Source organism: Pteropus medius, unplaced genomic scaffold (assembly GCF_902729225.1).
Source record: "Pteropus medius unplaced genomic scaffold, Ma_sr-lr_union100, whole genome shotgun sequence".
Taxonomy (NCBI): domain Eukaryota; kingdom Metazoa; phylum Chordata; class Mammalia; order Chiroptera; family Pteropodidae; genus Pteropus; species Pteropus medius.
Window position 1 is genome coordinate 7,916,634 of NW_024346667.1, and position 18,537 is coordinate 7,935,170.

Genomic DNA, 18,537 nt, shown 5'->3' on the forward strand with positions numbered 1-18,537 from the left:
GCCTCAGAGAAACTTGTCTGCACAGAGGTAAGCTACTCTGCTATCAATAAAAGTGGGCTAAGGCTACCCACCTCTTTACATGTCATGAGAATTCAGTGAAATAATATAGCTAAACCAATTTCCACAGTGTCTGACACATGCTAGGTACTCAATAACTGTTTTGTCAAGAAAAATTATTCCCAAACAAATGGGATTACATCAAACTACACACTCTGCATAGCGAAGGAACCTATCAACAAAATGAAAAGAGAACCTACTGAATGGGAGAAGGTATTTGAAAATGAGGGCTAATATCCAAAATTTTAAAGAACTCACACAATTTAGCACCCCAAACTCAAACAATCCAATTAAAAATGAGCAGAGGACCTGAGTAGACATTTCTCCAAAGAGGACACACAGACGGCCAAGAGACATGAAAAGATGCTCATCCATCACTACTTATCAGAGAAACGCAAATTAAAACCACCATGAGATACCACCTCACACATGTCAGAACAGCTACCATCAAAAAATCAACAAACAAGTGTTGGCGAGGATGTGGATTGAAGGGACACTTATGCACTGTTGACGGGATTGCAAACTGGTGCGGCCACTATAGAAAACAGTATGGAGGAGCCTCGGGAAATTGAAAATAGAACTATCTTATGACCCAGCAATTCCACTTCTGGATATTTGAAGAAATTCAAAACACTGATTCAAAAAGATATATGCATCTTGTGTTCACTGTAACATTATTTATAGTAGCCAAAATATGGAAACAACCTAAATGTCCAACGATAGATGACTGGCTAAAGAAGAGGTGGTACATATATACAATAGAATATTACTCAGTCAAAAAAAGAATCTTACCATTTGTGACAACATTGATGGACCTAGAGGGTATTATGCTAAGTGAAATAGGTGAGACAAATGCCATATGAATTCACATATATGTGGTATCTAAAAAACAAATAAACAAAACAGAAATTCATAGATCCAGAGAATAAGCAGACAGTTGTCAGATAGGAGAGAGGTTGGGGAGCTGGGTGAAAAAGGTGAAGGGATTAAGTACAAACTGGCAGTTACAAAGGAGCCACAGGGATGTAAAATACAGCATAGGGGATACAGTCAATAATATTGTAAGAACTATGTATGGTGCCAGGTGGGTACTACACTTATCGGGGGATCAGTTCATAAATTATATAAATGTCTAACCACTATGCTGTACATCTGAAACAAATATAATATTGAATGTCAACTGTAATGGAAGGAAGGGAAGAAGGGAGGAAGGGAGGGAGGGAGGGAGGGAGGAAGAAGAGAAAAAAGAAAAGACAAAAATTATTTCCTATAATGTCAGTCTGTCTCAACTGACATAAGTAAATGAGAAGAACAAACTATTTTTGCAAACACCTGGTCACTCTTGGGTTCATTTTTATTATCATCTCCTTTACAACCCAAGATCCCAACACTGAGGCTCTGTAGTTGGCTCCCATAACCACTAACCACTTGCCTCCCAGTAACCTATGAGGGTGGTGCTTGACGATGCAGAGGAAATGAGAAGCAAGCCCAAGGAGGAGTGAGAATCTTGGCATTCCTTGAAACATCTTATCTCACTGTCTGGAACACTTCCTTCCCAGGCTCTTCTTAAGAAAAAACCTTACACAGAATTGAGGATTTTAGTTTTTCTTTTTAAGGTTGCTTATTTATACTTATTTTGACAATTCAAACATAAGTTCGCTAAAGTTATGAATCACATCTTAGGGACTTTTGTGTCTGTTAAGCATGGAATCTTGAATTCAAGAGTGCTCAAATACTTGATTTAGTATATTATTTTCCCTGGAGTTTGGATCACAAATAAAACACTTGAAGTCAATTTGGAGCATGAGTGAGGAAAACAAATGGTATAGCAATTCAGCATGCTAAATAATAAAGGAAACAACAAACTAAAAACATCCAGGAAAACACTTACTTTTTCTTTCTTCTTTTCTTCCTTCCTCTCTTTCTTATTTCTTGTCTTTCTCTCATTCTTTCTTTTTCTCCTTTCCTTCCTTTCCTCCTTCTCTTCCTTCCTTCATCTCCCTTTCTCTCTTCTTTCCCTCTCATCTCTCTCTCTCTCTCTCATCTCTCTCTCTCTCTCTCTCTCTCTCTCTCTCTCTCTCTCCCCATTCTATTCAACTGAAAGAGTGCAATGGTTTAGAAACCATTATCTACTATTACCTTTCAGAGCAGTAAGATCTGGGGTCCATTATGACATCTCAAATTACCTAATCATTATCCCTGTTGAGTAATTCAGAAGACACCACCTAAGAAACTGTGTTTAGATACAAAAAAAATGATGACAGATGTGCTCCTGAAAACTTATTGCAGATTTAAAGAGGGAGTCAGAAGGGAGTGATGAAAGATTCACAGAAGAATATGTGGCAATGCAAAGAATTAAATGGAAACTACACTAAATATTTTATTCATGACAGTTTCATAAGCTTTTTTCATGACTAACGCGAAAAAAAATTCAGAGATTTCATGATCCTCTTTCTAAAGGATACTGAAGTAGCATAACTTAACATAGTATGATTTCATTGTTACAGAAATCTTTCCGACAAGAGGACTGAACCATGTAACAGGTCAAGCATCAAACTTCAAACTAGGGTTCGAGCCAACTTTGTGTGTTATAATTATAGCTGTATGCTTCACCACAACAGTCATAGTCCACAGCATGAAACCATGCTACTCTCATGAAGAAAGATTCCTTGTCTTGGAAAACAAAGTTAACAAACCACGCAAACAAAAAATATTTCAAAGGCATCTTTTGAACCTTTGTAAAGTACTTTGCATGTACTCTGAAGTCACATTTTCCTTCACATCTTTCTACCAGGAAATGGATCTGTACCTTGAGTTTACCACTCTTTAATTCTTAATATCTTAAAAATTCTCCTTTGTGCCATGACCTGTTTAGATACTTTCAATGGGAACTTTGTGGAGGGAAAAAAAAGGGCAATTTTCCCAGTAGACCGGTCTTGTAAAGATGCTGATAAAATAGTAAGAGCCAAATGCTAAGAAACTAACAAAGCCCTATGGACCAGGTGTCTTGAATGGTATCCATCTCAAAGAACTTAAACTTTAAGGGCTTATTCTTCTGTTTCAGCACTCCCTTGTAACCCCCTATTTAGATCTGCAAAATGAAACACCAACAGCAACACCTGAGAAATAAAACCTAACCCTGTCATCACACTCACTACTGGCAGAGACCAATTGAGTATTCAGGAAAATAGCCAAGTGCCAAACTCTAAATATTTCACTTTGACTTACAAAGCTTTTCAAATACGACTTTGAAAATGAGTCATGATCTGGGGAAGGAAGGCTAGCATGAATCATCTTAGAATTTTTATAAGGTTAAATTTCAGAGAATTTAATGAAATATTGTCCAGTGTTAAGATTTGGAAAACGGACTTAAAACGATTAAGCTAAGGAAATGCCATGCCAACTTCTGCCTCTCTAAGACCAGATCATCCATCCAAAGTCACACAGTTTGTAGTTTGGTTTCAAAACTGTAAATAAAATAGCTGACTAGTTGAATCTGAACGATTGAAGGAAGACAATGAATTAGAATGAAGTGACATTACTCTTTCTCTTGATTAAACAGTTTTGTAGATAAACACTTTAAAAATCTGAACAAAACATAAATTTCCCAACCATCTCTCTACATATTCTACAAAAGTTTTGAAAATTACTAGGTACACAAATATGATCATACTTTACTAGTTCCAATCATTTCATTGTTATCAGCAAATTATATTAATCTCTTTACGGTATTCCGCATTTTAATATCTAAAGGGATATGCTAACAACAACAAAAAAACATTTTTAAAAAATAAAGCTAAAGCAACAGCACTTTCATTGATTCCTGTGTAAATCAAACAGGAAACAAACAGGAAGGATAAACAGAATATATTAAATTTCTCACTAGCACACTGACTTCAACCCTTGAGCACAGGCAGTACATAGTTCATGGATATTGCAAAGCATTTTGTGAAAAAGTCTGTTTCTCCCAAGCAGTGTATTCATGAACGACTCTGCCACTTCCCCCTGCCTGTCACACAGCAACACCGATGCCGACCTCAACCATGAGGACCCCCTTCCTGGCACTGTCACAGCTCTGAGAGACCCATGAGGCTGCAGGAGGGGCCTCCCTTCGTGCTGGGGGAGAGGTCTTCGACATATTTATTTCTTCAGCCTTGCTCAATTGGAGAGAACAAGGTGAAAGGAAGCTAATTTCTTCCACAGGAGCTTAAATTCTAAGAAATAAGGCACTACAATATAGCAAACAGAATAAAAACTAGCAAATCAATCACCTTTTTGTATAGCTCTAGAATTTCCTTTGATTTACTTTAATATACTTTATGAAAAAAATCTCTTCTGTATATGGTTTTTGTGACGGGAAAACTATATTATATGTTCTCCCCTTTGACTTAATGCCAGAGTCCTTGAGTCTAACAGATACAATGGTTCATTAAAACTTCCTTTCTATGCCATATTGAGATACAGACCCACATCCACCTTCACAGACTATACAAGGCTAAACTCTAAGTAGTGACATTCTAGAGGCATATTATGCCTGTGATAGTTGCCAAAACATAACAAACCACATCACTTGGATAGTAAATAGGCAGACAAAATGAATTTCATATAAACTTTGAAATTATACTTTTAAAAAGGCATTGCAAGGACAATCATGCTCGAATATACTCTTGGCTCAAAATGGCATTCGCCTTGGCACTGCAGAGTCACTGTATCCTGAATAAGCCAGTTTCTGCCTCTTCAGCAGCAGCCAACACCACTTCATTGTTAATGATACATGAAGCATTCCCTCTGTAAGGAGACCCACAGCATGTGCTGACTTGGCTTTTTTCTGCAATCTCCTGGAAAGAAGAGGCCCTTTTAGAGTCTTCAGAAGCACCACAATATCAACTACAAAACTCCCCTTTTCCCTCTGTGGATTCGCGATTCAATCGCAAACACACCTGGTAAAGACCACGATTTAATTCTGTGTTCCTGTGTGAGTACATAACCACACTGTGCTGTGGCTAACCACTGAGCCGTCATCTGAATCCATGCTATCAAGTTAAGGATATCATTTCACTGGGACCTGCCCAGCAATTTAAACAGACACTCCTTCTACTTGGCTAGTCTGCACCGTATCACTTATCACTTCAGATGTGATAATTTTGCTTTTCCCAACTGCTTGCTAGCTTCTTGAAGATGGAGACCATATCTTAAGTTCTTTGCTAGGAATAACACATTACTGTACATGTGGCAGGTCCACAATAAATGTTTGATTTCCTTTTGCAAAATAATTCTCACACTTAAATAACTGAGATCCGAAAAGTCCAAAAACAGATAGAGCCCTTCGAACTTTTTTATTCAGATTCTTAAATTCTCAAAGCTCACCACATATCTCAGTCTTGCTATAGAGATCCTTGAGCATTTAGTCAGCCAAATAGCAACTTTATTATATTTCATTTATTGTAGCAAAAAACTGTAATCCTTGCTGAACATTTGAGGTTTATATGGACTACATACACCTCACTGAATCCTCACAACTACTTTAAAGGGTAGATAAAACTCTTATTCCCTTTTTAAACAAGGAGGAACTGAGACACGGGAGATTATCTACCTTGTCCAATATCCCACAGCTAGCGTGACAAAGGCAGGAATCAAACCCAGGCGATTTAATTGTGGAGCTCAAGAGCTTACAGAAACTACTCCTATTTTTTTTGATATTCAGTAACCTTGAAGTTATTTTCACATACTTTATCACAGCTGATCTCAATAACCTGTGAAGAAGGGTAGATATCATTACAAATGAATAACAGGCAGAGATAAAAATTTCTTGCACATAGCCCTAATGAAAGTATTAGATGTAGGACCTAATACCTCTATCTTAAAATCCAATGTTTCAGGCTTCTGTGATATATTGTACTACTGTCCCCTATTCTTCACCCCTCCTTGTACACATGTCCCTTGCATATATTTCATCACCCTTTGACAAGACTCACTTTGGCCAACAGAATGAGGCAGAAGTAACATTTTAAGTCTAGGCTTTAAGAGAACACGTGTACTGTCACTTGCTCCCTAAGCTCTGATATACAGTTAAGTCACTTAATGTCATCTATAGGTTCTTGGAAACTAAGACTTTAAGTGAAACAATGTATAACAAAACCAATTTTACCACAGGCTAATCGATATAAGCAAGAATTAAGTTCCGACGACAAATTTCTGGTCACAAAAACATCATCAAACTTCTAAATAAAGACCCCAAAAATTTCTAATATAAAACATTGAAACGAATGTGAGCTATACATACAAATAAGAAAGGTGAATAAAAACAAGATAATGATTTTCCAGTTTGGGGTCTCAGGTGGCCAGAGCTTCTCCTGGCAGCTCTGGGTACAAGGCAGGACCCCAGCCTGGACAGGACGCCCTTCCATCACAGGGGGCACTCACACCCACACCCACACTCCCGCAGACTGGGATGATTTAGACACACCGATTCATCTAGTGTTTGGGGGATGTGGGAGGAAATCAGAGTGTGCAGAGAAATCCATGCAGATGTAGGGAGAATGTGCAAACTCCAATTGTGGCCCCAACCAGGAAGTGATTTTTTTTTCCTCATCAACGTTATAACAAAATGCAGTTGAATGAAAAGACATTATTCGAGGCCCCGGCTAGTCTGCTGGTGGGAGGAGGAGGAGAGAAACGGAGGAAAGCTGCCCCACTAAGCTGTTCCAGCCAACCCCATCCCACCCCCTGCTATCTGGCAGCTCAGCTGGGATCAGAAGACCTGCTGTAGCCAACATTTAAAGAATGAGAAATATATGGTTACTGATGAATACCACTGTTTGGGGTAATTTATTATGCAACAAAAGATAACTGATACAACATTTGAACTGCAGTTATGTTAGGTAATTTTACAAATATCTTACTTAATCCTTCTAACTCTACCAGTTTGTATACCTGTGTTGTATATATGTATATACATGTATATGTATATAATTATATATATGTACATTTTTGTATATGTATAAATTATTTGTACAGGCCCTATACCAGGTCGACAGATGAGAATCTCCTGGGGTATGGAGTCTGTGAGTCTATTTTTTTAAGTTCCATAGGTGATTTTGATGTGTAGTCATGGTTAAAAACCTGTGACTGACAGTCCAAAAAGATGAAGGTCCAGCCTCTGCATAGTTCAGATTTTGCTTCAGTTTCACTTTTAGGCAGGGCTTCAAAGTCCATGGGAGACTTGGACTTACAGCATGTCAAGTTCACAGTGAAGAAAGTCATGAATAAGTCTATCCCTGTCGCAACAATAGATTTAAAATACTCCTCTCTGCCACTCCCAGTCAACTCCAGGTGCTTTTTGCAATGATGGCTCCCAGGACCTCTGCAGATGCCAACGGAAACCAGTACAATTTACCCATCAAGTCCGACATTTTGGGCCCTGCGCTAAGTGCTTTAGCATAAATCTTACTTTATTCACATTTGGAAAAGAGAACAATGAGGCTAATAAGTACTTTGACAAAGGTTACGGTTAATAAATGGTGGATCCAGGAATCAAATTCAGGTCTGTCCAACTGCAAAATTCTCACTCTTAACCTCTAAAGTAAATCATTCCAGCGCCACTACCTCTCACAAAGGCTTCAGAGAAAATGTACATGAAGTAATGACCTCTCAAAGGTCTCCAGGGATGAAGGCAAGCTTAGGTTTCCAGTGAAAAGTCTACTCATCGTCAGGACCAAGGCGGGGTGGAACGGATGGAGGGACATGGCAGGGGTACAGGAAGTGGGTGTGGGGATCACAGATGGAGATCTGGAAGCAATCATTTGGTGAATAAAGGCTATTTCTCAAATATTAGATGTCCAAAATTCAAAATCTGTCTGCATAAAAATCCAGAAGCTTGGTCCATTATGTACAAAACTTCACACAGTAAATACAGTACTCACAGCACTGGTCAAAGAGGGACTAGCCAGAAAACTTGGTGTGAAGTTTGGTGTCTGCCAGTTGCTAAGTACATGGAAAGTTACAACCTTTTCAGAATCCAGGTTGATCTGCAGAACCACATTCCAGGGATGTAGAAGCTGCTCCTTTTCCTATACCATTACCTCAGAGTTAGGGTGAGAAGTAAGTACTTGCTACATGCTCAGAGAGACTTTTCCAATCACTTTTCCACCTTTATTTATAGGAAATTCCCTATTCTCTAGAATCCCACACCATCTAATTATAACACTTTGTATTTTTCGTTTCCGACATTCCCTCGCCTCCCTCTAAGCTTTTAGAACTTGGTTCATGGCCTCCCTATCCAAGTACTTCTATTATCTTGGGTGATATCATAGACCAGGGGTCCCCAACCCCCAGGCCATGGACCGGCACCATGAGCAGCGGGCTAGCGAGCCAAGCGTCATGTGTATTTGCAGCCGCTCCCCAGCGCTAGCATCACCGCCTTGGCTCCACCTCGGATCATCAGGCGTTAGATTCTTATATGCACTGGTCCCTGGTGCCAAAAAGGTTGGGGACCACTGTCATAGACCATGCTGATGGTCAGGACAACCTCCTCAGCTCCTGTGGGGCCAATATCTCAGGGCCACTGTAGCCCATTGCTACATTCTGGACTTCATTATTCAAAGGGACCCCACTTCTGAATTCTTAAAATAAAATATCCCCCATGATCACAAACTTCCTGTTCCTCTTTCTCAGCCCTACTATACCTACTCATTGATCTCTGGAATTTTTGTCCCTTAATCACACTCCTTCCTCCCCGTCAGATTCCACTAGACTTGGCTTCCTGCTCTATTCAGCTCAGCCTATGTCCCACACCAGTTCAGGTCAGAACTCCATGACTTGATTATCCTCTCAGTACCCACAACTAAGAAAATCTCAAATTCTTGGTCAACCCAACTCTCTACATTATCTGTACCCTACCTGGGTCAACAGATGTGGCTGGAGAAACTCCACAGGCTCTGTATATTCAAGATGCCATGAAGTCCAGGGTTTTAACCTTGTGTCATTTCAAAGCTGCTTCGTTACCTAGAACTCTCATCCACTAATACAGCAGCTATTTCAAACCTTTCTCTCCGCATAGCACTTTTCACTATCAAAAATGCTAAATTATTTCCTTGCTTATTATCTGCTTTCCCCAATGGAATTTAACCTTCATAAAAGCAGAGACCTTGTCTTGTTCATAGTTTAATTCTCCATTCTAGAAGACGCTCATTTTTGCAAAATGGATGAATAAACCCTTATGCTTCCTTCAGGTAGTTTTCTCTTCCAAGTATGAGTTTGGTGTCTCTCTTATATTCTTTCATAGTAGCACCTTGTACTTATTAGATCTTTATAACATTGTATTTTAATCATCCTTCACTGCTGTCCTCTTGAGGACAGTGACAAAATTTACTCAAGAATTATATGCCTTGCATTTAGCTCGGTTCCTGGTTCACTATATTGGACTAAATGATAACATTTAAGTGCTCGTTTGTCTTCAGGGTAGCATTTTACAGAACACTAGTCCAAGGGGGATATAATAAGGTATTCTGTATGAAAGGGTTCCATGACCAAATAATTTGGGAAATGTTCTAAGAGATTTCTTCACGGCAGGATGTCTCAAAGCCTTTAATATGCTAATATGCATTGTGAATATCTAAGAATTAATAAGCTTTTTCCAAATATAACTTGATACTTAGATTTTTTTTGGAAACACTTCTCCAGAGAATAGAGGAAAATGATTTAGAAAACCATCTTCTAAAATTTAGTCCATAAATTGTTTAAAAGAATTCTAGGCATCCATTTCATTATAAAATGGATGAAACTGGGATTTCCTCATAGTCAACAGTATAACATTATCATCTGGTTTAGGCAAGCAGTAAACAGTTATTTGGAAAGATGTATTCATTTAAAGAGCAAAACAGTATCGAAAGGGAGAGCAGGTAGTTGCCAACCTAGTTTCCTTAGTGAAACGCAAGGCTGCAAGGAGAAAGCACACACGATTTTAGGGAACTTCTGTGAAGAACAACTACAAACCCACATCGTAGTCCAGTAGCACACCAGGCTGCGGAAAACAGACTGAATTTTTAGAAGGCAGAAAAACAAAACAAAAAAAAATTAAAACTTTTGCAGCAAGGAAGCTATCACAGATGAAACCTAGGCACTTAGTTACTATGCCATCACTATATAGAATTGTATCAGAATTGATAAAGCAACTTAGTGAGACCAAAAAGACGACACTGACATATGAGCCCTCGCTATACACACTCACACAAATAGATAATAAAAACTGCTCCTTATGAGTGACTAAAGTTTCTTCAAGACATTTTCAGTTATCGTGTCAACGTAGCAAGCACTGCCTTATCTAATTTGTTTATTTCACACAATAATTTCTACCAAAGGAACCTCTCCAAATATTTTGAACACAAAAGTGACATTCAGAAGAGAATGCTTTCTTTCAAAATGTGTAATCTCATTTCCTAAATTTCAACACTGTATCACAAATACTCACTGCGCCCTGTTTTCCAAAGTAATTCCTTTAATCATGGAATAATTAGAGACTGGACGATGTTTCATATCAGTTTCCTTTAAAGGCATGCAAAGTCCTTACACTCTATTCCTATCTGAACTCTTTTCATCTCACTTTGTTACAGCCCTTGTTTATATAAGATGACTCAAACTGAAACTAATGTAACCTATTATTTGGACATTTTATTTTTAAACATTGTAATTAGCTGACACTTAATGATTGTTATTAGCACAGTTGGTTATCAAACCCACAATACCTTCTTCACATTCTCTTATCAGAGAGAAAAACATGCATTTCAGGTTTAATTTGGAAAATATGACACAATAAATTTTTCCATCCTCTGAATCAGCTCTCTAAAATTACAAAAAAAAAAAAAATGCCATGCTTTATGGTATATGAGTGTATTACATCCTGCTGTATCATCCCTTTAAAAACAAATAGTAAACTCTTTTTGCCATGTTGATAGATGGTTTTACATTACAGACTTACTTGGTATGACAGAGCTGAAATTCAAAGTACATTCAATCCTCCTCAACTGCAGATTCTTTATTTGTAAATTCACCTCCTTGCTTAAATTTATTTTTAGTCCCCCAAATCAATACCTGTGGCACTTTTGTGGTCATTTGCTGACAGGCTCACAGTGGTAAAAAAAGTTTTGAGTCACCCAATGAACACATTCCCAGCTGTGGTTGAACAAAGTGCTACTCAGCTCTCATACTGTTTTGCAGTGTATTTAGTGTCACGTGTTTTGCATGTTTGTACTTTTTGTTGGTTCTCTGTTTTAGATGATCCCCGAGCATAGTGCTGAAGTGTTGTCTAGTGTTCCTAAGCTGAAGAAGGTTGTGGTGTGCTTTACAGAGAAAACAACATTGTGTTAGGTCCGCTTCCTTCAGGTCCGGGTTACAGTGCTGCTGGCCCAGAGTTCGGTGCACACGAATCAACAATGTACATTCAATAAGGGGTCTTTAAACAGAAACACACATAAAACAAGACTATGTGTTGACTAGTTGATTAAAACTGTGACCATGCCTCAAAGGAACCTAGCCGCGTCTTTCCCCTAGGAGCAACAAATCAGTATTTGCTAATTCAGTGTTTGCAGCAACTTTATGAACTACAACAAATGGTGAGAATCAACTGTGATTCTCTGACAATGAAAGCTCTCCAACCTTGCAACTGTTCCTTAATACAGGCCCTCTACTCCAACACTGTTCCCCACACAAGGTTCAGACTCACCCTCATGCCTTGATTCACAGCCCTCATTAAGTCTTGAATTTTCTCCTGTATTTTGCAGCATACAATCTAGCACTTGAATGTCAGAAGTCAACGAATCTTCTAAGAACATTGATCTTATTAAGAAAACCAACCTGAGTGCAGAGGGGATGGAGGGAGCTGCCGCTGTCCTTAACGCTGGATCATGGCCAGGGGGTGCGAAGATGGTGGAAGCGGCAACCAGTCTCAGTGCCCTTTCTCTCATCTAGATGGAAGGCAAGGCACCCCATCTATGCCTCATATAACCTTGAGAGGTCAAGGACTCCACAGCTTATACCACAGTGTGTGGCCTGTACAGGTGCACAGAGCCCCATGCTTGCTTAAATATTCTGATACCGCTGTCTTAAAATTCTTAATTTTTCACAAAGGAGCTGTGCATTTTCATTTTGTACTGGGCTCTACAAATTATGTGGCTAGTCCTGCCCACAGGATCCTACATTGCTACTCAGTGAGTGAGTCCCAAGAAAGGGAAGCTCACCTCTGCCCAGGAGGGAACATGTCACCTAGAGAAGACACAGAGAAGCCTGTCAAATTGCAACAAGGAATGTATCCCGCACACTCCTGCAGTATTTCTACCTCTAATAAAAAGGCTTTGACAAGGACCAGAGACTCCAGGACCCAGTCCCTATGGTAACCTAGGATGGTCATAGGCTCAGATAAGGGACTCAGACAAACATGAAGAGGGGACTTCAGCTATTTTCTCATAGGATAGTCTAAGAGGCTCTTATACATATTCTGCAAAATTTGCTCTAATCACTATGTGATTCATTGTCATATGTTTTCTGGGGTCGTATCAGCCCAAGAGTAGAATAAGGATATATGGTACATATACTAGGTTTAAATTTTACTTGGATAAAAACAATAGTTTGTTTTTCTTCACACAAAGAACATTACTTCTTTAAAAAACCCCAACACAAGCAATTTGTGACATGTAAATCAACGAAATGTTATTTATACCTCATTAGGCCAATGTTAAAATGAAGAGAGTATTTTAAAAAATAAATTTCAGTTATTCCTAGATGAAAATGGAATACGCTTTTTTTCTAACTCAAATATAATGAACTGCCATGCCGCCTGAATAAAATGATTGTGTAGAAGCCATATTTTCGGTCCTCAGAAGTTCTGTGTTCAACATTTACTGGCACCTTAGGAAACCAGGACTTGAAAGCATTTCTGTGGTAGGACTTGTAGCCAGTTCTGTGGCTTGACAATTGTATAAAGGGCACGGGAACAGCTTTTCAAATGCTGTGTTGCTCTCAGCACTCTCCAATTTTCCCAAGGGTCCAAGTTGTAGATCTTGCACCCAGTCCGAGTTCTCTGCCTCATTCATGTCTTTTGCCTCTGTCCAGCTACTGCCGTGCTGCTCTGGACCATACCTGGACTGCTGAGAGGGTTTCCTGACTGGCTATGTAGTCCCCCTCCTTCGGTTTTAGCACCTACTCAGTGGCCGACTGACCCCAAAGCACAACTGTACTAGATTTTGTTTCATCGAAAGCTGACATTCTCTCTCCACATAGCCTTCTGTTCAAACTTATGTGTATGCCCCCTCCAAACGTCTCCAAACTCATTTCTTTCTATGCACTGATATTCTTATTCCCCTTGGCACTGCCGTATGTTTTCATTCTTGTTCTCTCTCTGCTGCTGCTGCTGCTGCTGCTGCGTGGTTGGGAGCGTGGAGGTGGGTGGTGGCGGGTGGGAACAGCTTTTCTAAATCAGACACCCCAGCTGTAGCCCAGTTTGCATTCCATTTCTCATTTCTTCAGAAACTCTTCCCAACTCCACTGGTTCACACTTCTGTTTTTTACCTGAATAGCAATATCTATTAGCCTTTTGTCATTGTCTAATTATGTCATGAGTTTTTGATTTCCTCACCTAATAAGAGTATAATGCTCTTTTTAAACACTAAAATTAAAATACTAATGCTTTCCAGTCACTGTGAAGATCTGGTATAATCTCCAACCAAATAACACTTTCTGTCCATAAACTTAGACTCCATCACCTTGACTCATTATCTTTCTCATTTCCTGCTAAAACTAAATCTTTACCCTCTGAAACTACTAAAATCTCTCTAGGAATGTCTGCTTCCTATCTGGAATAGAGTTTAGGAACCACTTCCCATAAGCATTTAGGAAACTGTAAAACACATTACTACTTTGAAATAATTTATCTAAAACAGCTTCTCATACCCTGGGAAAGTCAATCCTTCATGACTGATGATCTTTGTGAACTCATTTCACACTCTCCAGAGTAAACTTTCTAAAATGCGTATCTGATCCTCTTAAATTTTTTCAGTGGCAACCCAAAGCCTAATGGATAAAGCTTATATCGCTTGAAAATGCAATGCATGCTGTGCATAATCTCGCCCTTGCCTTTTAATTTCAAAAATCTACACTTGACCATATATATATACCTACATCCTTCACGCTGGCCATTCTGAAACCACCTGCATTTCCCTCAATATCCCCATATCTCCCCTCTTTATAGCTATTGAATTAGGCCATGATTTCTCAATGTCAGCACTTCTGATGTTTTAGACCAGATAATTCTTCACTGTGGAAGGCTGTCCTGCACACTGTATGGTATTTAGCAGCATCCCTAGCTCTATCCATTACTTGCCAGTAGTACACTCCACTCTACCTGCAAATGTCCCCTCAGGGGCAAATTGCCTCCAATCAAGATCCCCTGAATCAGATAGCCACTGAATTTCTAGATGGCTCCCAATACTCAAAGCCCCTTGTGAGCCAAATTCATTGCATATAGGTTACAAGGTCACATGACTAAAACCACAGCAACTCTTCAAAACAAATCATGAGTGCTTCCCTAAAAGCAGCCGTTATAGCTAAAGAATGGGGAGGCTAATGGTCTATGATGGCGTTCTTATATTGGACAACCACCAAACAGCTCAGTCGGACATACCCCAGGCCCTCGTTTCTAGGGGTTTAATGACAAACATGTTAAGAGAGACAACAAGTGCTGCACAGAAACCGTAACTTGTGTACAATGAACAGAAATCACATACTGTAGACACATGGAGAGAATGTGCGGCGTTTTAACACACTTGAGCGCAGTAGATCTAGCACAGTCATTGGGATGCAGAATTACTGCTGTATTTTCATTTACCACAGGTCGAATTACGAACCTGACGTGGTTCACTGTAACCTTACTCCCTTATGTGTTTAAATATGTCAAAAAGGCTTAGAATCCAACTTGAAAAAGGTTTCATTGACCAAATCTAGGATGTGGTGAGCCACAAAATAAATGATAGTAAGGAATTATAGAATAAAATAAATAAAACCAATAGAATAAAATAAACTCTTCATCATTTGAGGGTGGATATAAGTATTAGGAACAGACTAGGAAGCTATTCAGAGCCAAGCCTAAAGACTAAATAATCATGTTATAGAATAAGTTCTGAAAAACAATTATGAATAATTATAAAGTAGTGAAACTGATCTTCCTTTGAATCTTGAACACTAGCTCTAAGAGCAAATTTTTAAATGTCTGGGGCAAAGGCAGACTCATGGGATAAAAGTGCATAGTCATATCCAAGAAGTCTAATTGAAACCAAAGGACAAAAGTTCTTTTATGTGTTCTGTAACATTCCTTGCATAAAGATCTTGCCATTTATACCTTAGAGTATAAATGACAACATGTGTAAACAGTCTGCCACATTAGCTGGCACTAAGGATGTGCTTTCCCATCATTAAAAAACTTTAATGACATTTCTCGTTGCATAAGCATGAACCTTGCCTCATTCAATATTATAATGGTATTGTGCCATAGAAAATGAATATATGTAAATCAAATTTCAATTTGTATTTTCTGACTCCAAAGCATATAATTAGTTCCTTAGGGAACAAATCACACTGACAACACTTTTAACTCCTAGAATTTCAAGAACTGATTAAGACAGTGACCGGTATTGCCTAGGTAGGAACGCTCTGGAAGAGAAAAATCATTCTTAAAACTTCTTAATAAGTTAAAACTTTTATCCTCTATCTACATGTTAAGATCTGGACTATTAAATGAAAAGACATAAAATATTAAAATTTGGATTAAGTTACCTAACTGGGCTTTTTACATGTTTCCATTTACATTTTTCCATTTACATTTTACAAAACTGTCTTTTAAATTTGCATTTTCACAATGGCATGTGTCAGCCATAATATTTTACCACTAAAAATATATAACAGAAGTGATACTAAAGATTAGATATTGTATAAACTTAATCCTTCAGAAACATAAACATGTAACTAATATTAGTTTTAATAAGAACTAACACAGGTATTTAAATATCTTCCATAAATCATATTTAAAATGGTATTTTAATGACTTAGCATGTGTTTTCAAATATAATCAAATGCCTTTATGCTCACATGTAGGGAAACCTACCATAAACCATTACAAAAAAAAAAAAGAAAAAATTTAAATAAAACTTTCACTATTTTAGTCTTATATATAAGGAAAAACAGAATGCTCTTTTCAGGTAAATGCTGCTTCACTTCTAAATCTTTAAGCTCAGAGAATTAAGCATGCGCGGAGGCGAACCTCTAATGACTTAGGAGCTTTCCAACACTTTATGCTGGGAGTCTGGCAGCTGCATCGCACGACAATTAAACAGTTCTAAAAATATACCAAGAGAATATTCATGAAAGCTAGTCTCACTGCAGCATGGTGCTCTTCCCTACTTAAAAAAGGATTAATTTTTAAATCCGGGAAATTGCGCAGGGTTACTGAAAAAGCAAACACGGACTCCAGCACCATTTTTCTCCATAAAGTAATTTTTAGTTCAGAGCCAATTCTCTTTCCATGAGGCATCACCCCTAGAATGAGGATGACCACGGTTAAGCTTCACTTTTGCTCTCCAGAAAAGTCAATGACCATAAGGCTGAAAAGAAACACCTCTCCCTACTAAAGGGAACAGAAGAAAACAGGCCAAAGCACAGGTTTTTAAATGTGCACTGTGATCTGCAAACAAGTTAATCATACATAAAACTGAGTCAGGTTTTACTTGGATGAGAAAAGGTACAGATTTCAACAGGTTCTCAAAAGCTAGTATAAGTTCCTAAAGATTTCTTGTCTATAAAATTAGCAAGCTGAACTAAATAATTTCCTATATCAGTTATACATTCTAAAATACTATACTGACTTGGCAGCCATCCTTGTTTTTACCATAAGGCATGATGAATTAATGATCCTTTCATGAAATCTAATAAGAGTTGTAAAGTAATGTTATATATTGGTAGATATGGTGATTAGCAGACATTAGTGATGTATTATGAAAACAACACAACAAATCCAAAAATTAGCTACCCACCAAAATCCATCAATTAACTTTACAAAGCATCTCTTTCAAGTAATCTTGACTCAATTCTGAGTCAAAATATCCCAAAGCAACAGTTACCTGAATTCACTAAATACCAGAGATATACTCACAGAATTTTTGGCATCTACAAAGATTATAAAGCAAACACTGTATGAAGTGATAGGTCTTTCAATTCAAGATTAAGGCCACATAGTTTCATAATGTGGGCTATTTTTTTTTTTTTCAAAAATTTCCTTTTTGTTCTCCCTATTAAACTTAACATTATCAACTCTAGTTGGTCGGCTCTACACAGGTTAACTGGCTTTTCTCAAACTATTTTCTAGAACCAAAAGTAGCAAAGGTAAAAATGGTAAGAGGAATGCAGGTGGGCTACAACTGCACAGAATGTGTTTCTCCACGCAACAGAATAATTATGCATATTGTGCCGGGCTGTCACATCTAATCCTTTCCTAAGTCTCTCCCAGCTACAGAAATTCTGGGGCACATGCCAGTAGGACTGCCAACTAGGACAACTTTTCATCTACAGCTTTGATAGTAACTCTCAAGCCCCCAAAACTTAAACCTCTTCTAGTAACTGACCTCTAAGAATCCATTCTAAGGAAAGGAAATGATCCAAAATGTGTTAAATTCTATGGGCAGCAAGATGACTGGAGAATAAAAGAATGAAAAACTGGAAATAATCCAAATGTCCAACCATAGGTTAAATTATAACATATCTCAGCAATGGAACATTATTCAGTCACGTAAGTATGAAATCTGAAGAGTATGCAACATGGAAAAATATGATTAAAAAGTGAAAAAGAACAGGATACAGGATTACACATTAAAACCACGTTATATAAAACTATGTGTACATATGTATTTAAATTGCATTAATAAAACTGTTATTAGCGGTTCCTTCTAAGAAGTAGAATGAAGTTAGGGAAGAAGGGCAGACGTGAAAAACTTTCACTCTGTGTTTCTCTGAATCATCTGAATTTTTCCAGTAGAAATGTACCCATTTTACATGGATAGTTATGTCTTAAAGAAAAGTGTATGTGAAAATCTGGAAAGAAATAATTATAAGACTGTTAAAACAGAAGGATTGTGCATTTCTCCTATATTTTCTAAACTTCCTGCAATGCCATTCTTTAATTTTTAAAAATTAAATCCGTAAAATAACTTTAAGAGTTGTCTTTTTGTCAAGCATATAATCACTCGACCTACTTTTTCATTTTTCAAATCCTACTCGAAGACCACTATTTTGACAACCTATTATTATATAGATTTAGATAAACCCCAGGTAAAATTGTATCACTCTAAAACCTAAAAAAAAAATGTTTTAAATAATCTGAGTAGCTTATTAGTTCTGTTTCCTGTCCCTCATTGTTACCACTGATGACCTTCACAGAGCCTGTCC

General features: G+C 38.0%; 1 protein-coding gene across 14 annotated transcripts in view; it reads right to left on the reverse strand.

Moving 5' to 3' along the window:
* DCLK2 (doublecortin like kinase 2) overlaps positions 1–18,537 on the reverse strand; it is a 144,545-nt gene that overhangs the window by 101,862 nt on the left and 24,146 nt on the right. The gene's annotated exons all lie outside the window — the stretch shown is intronic.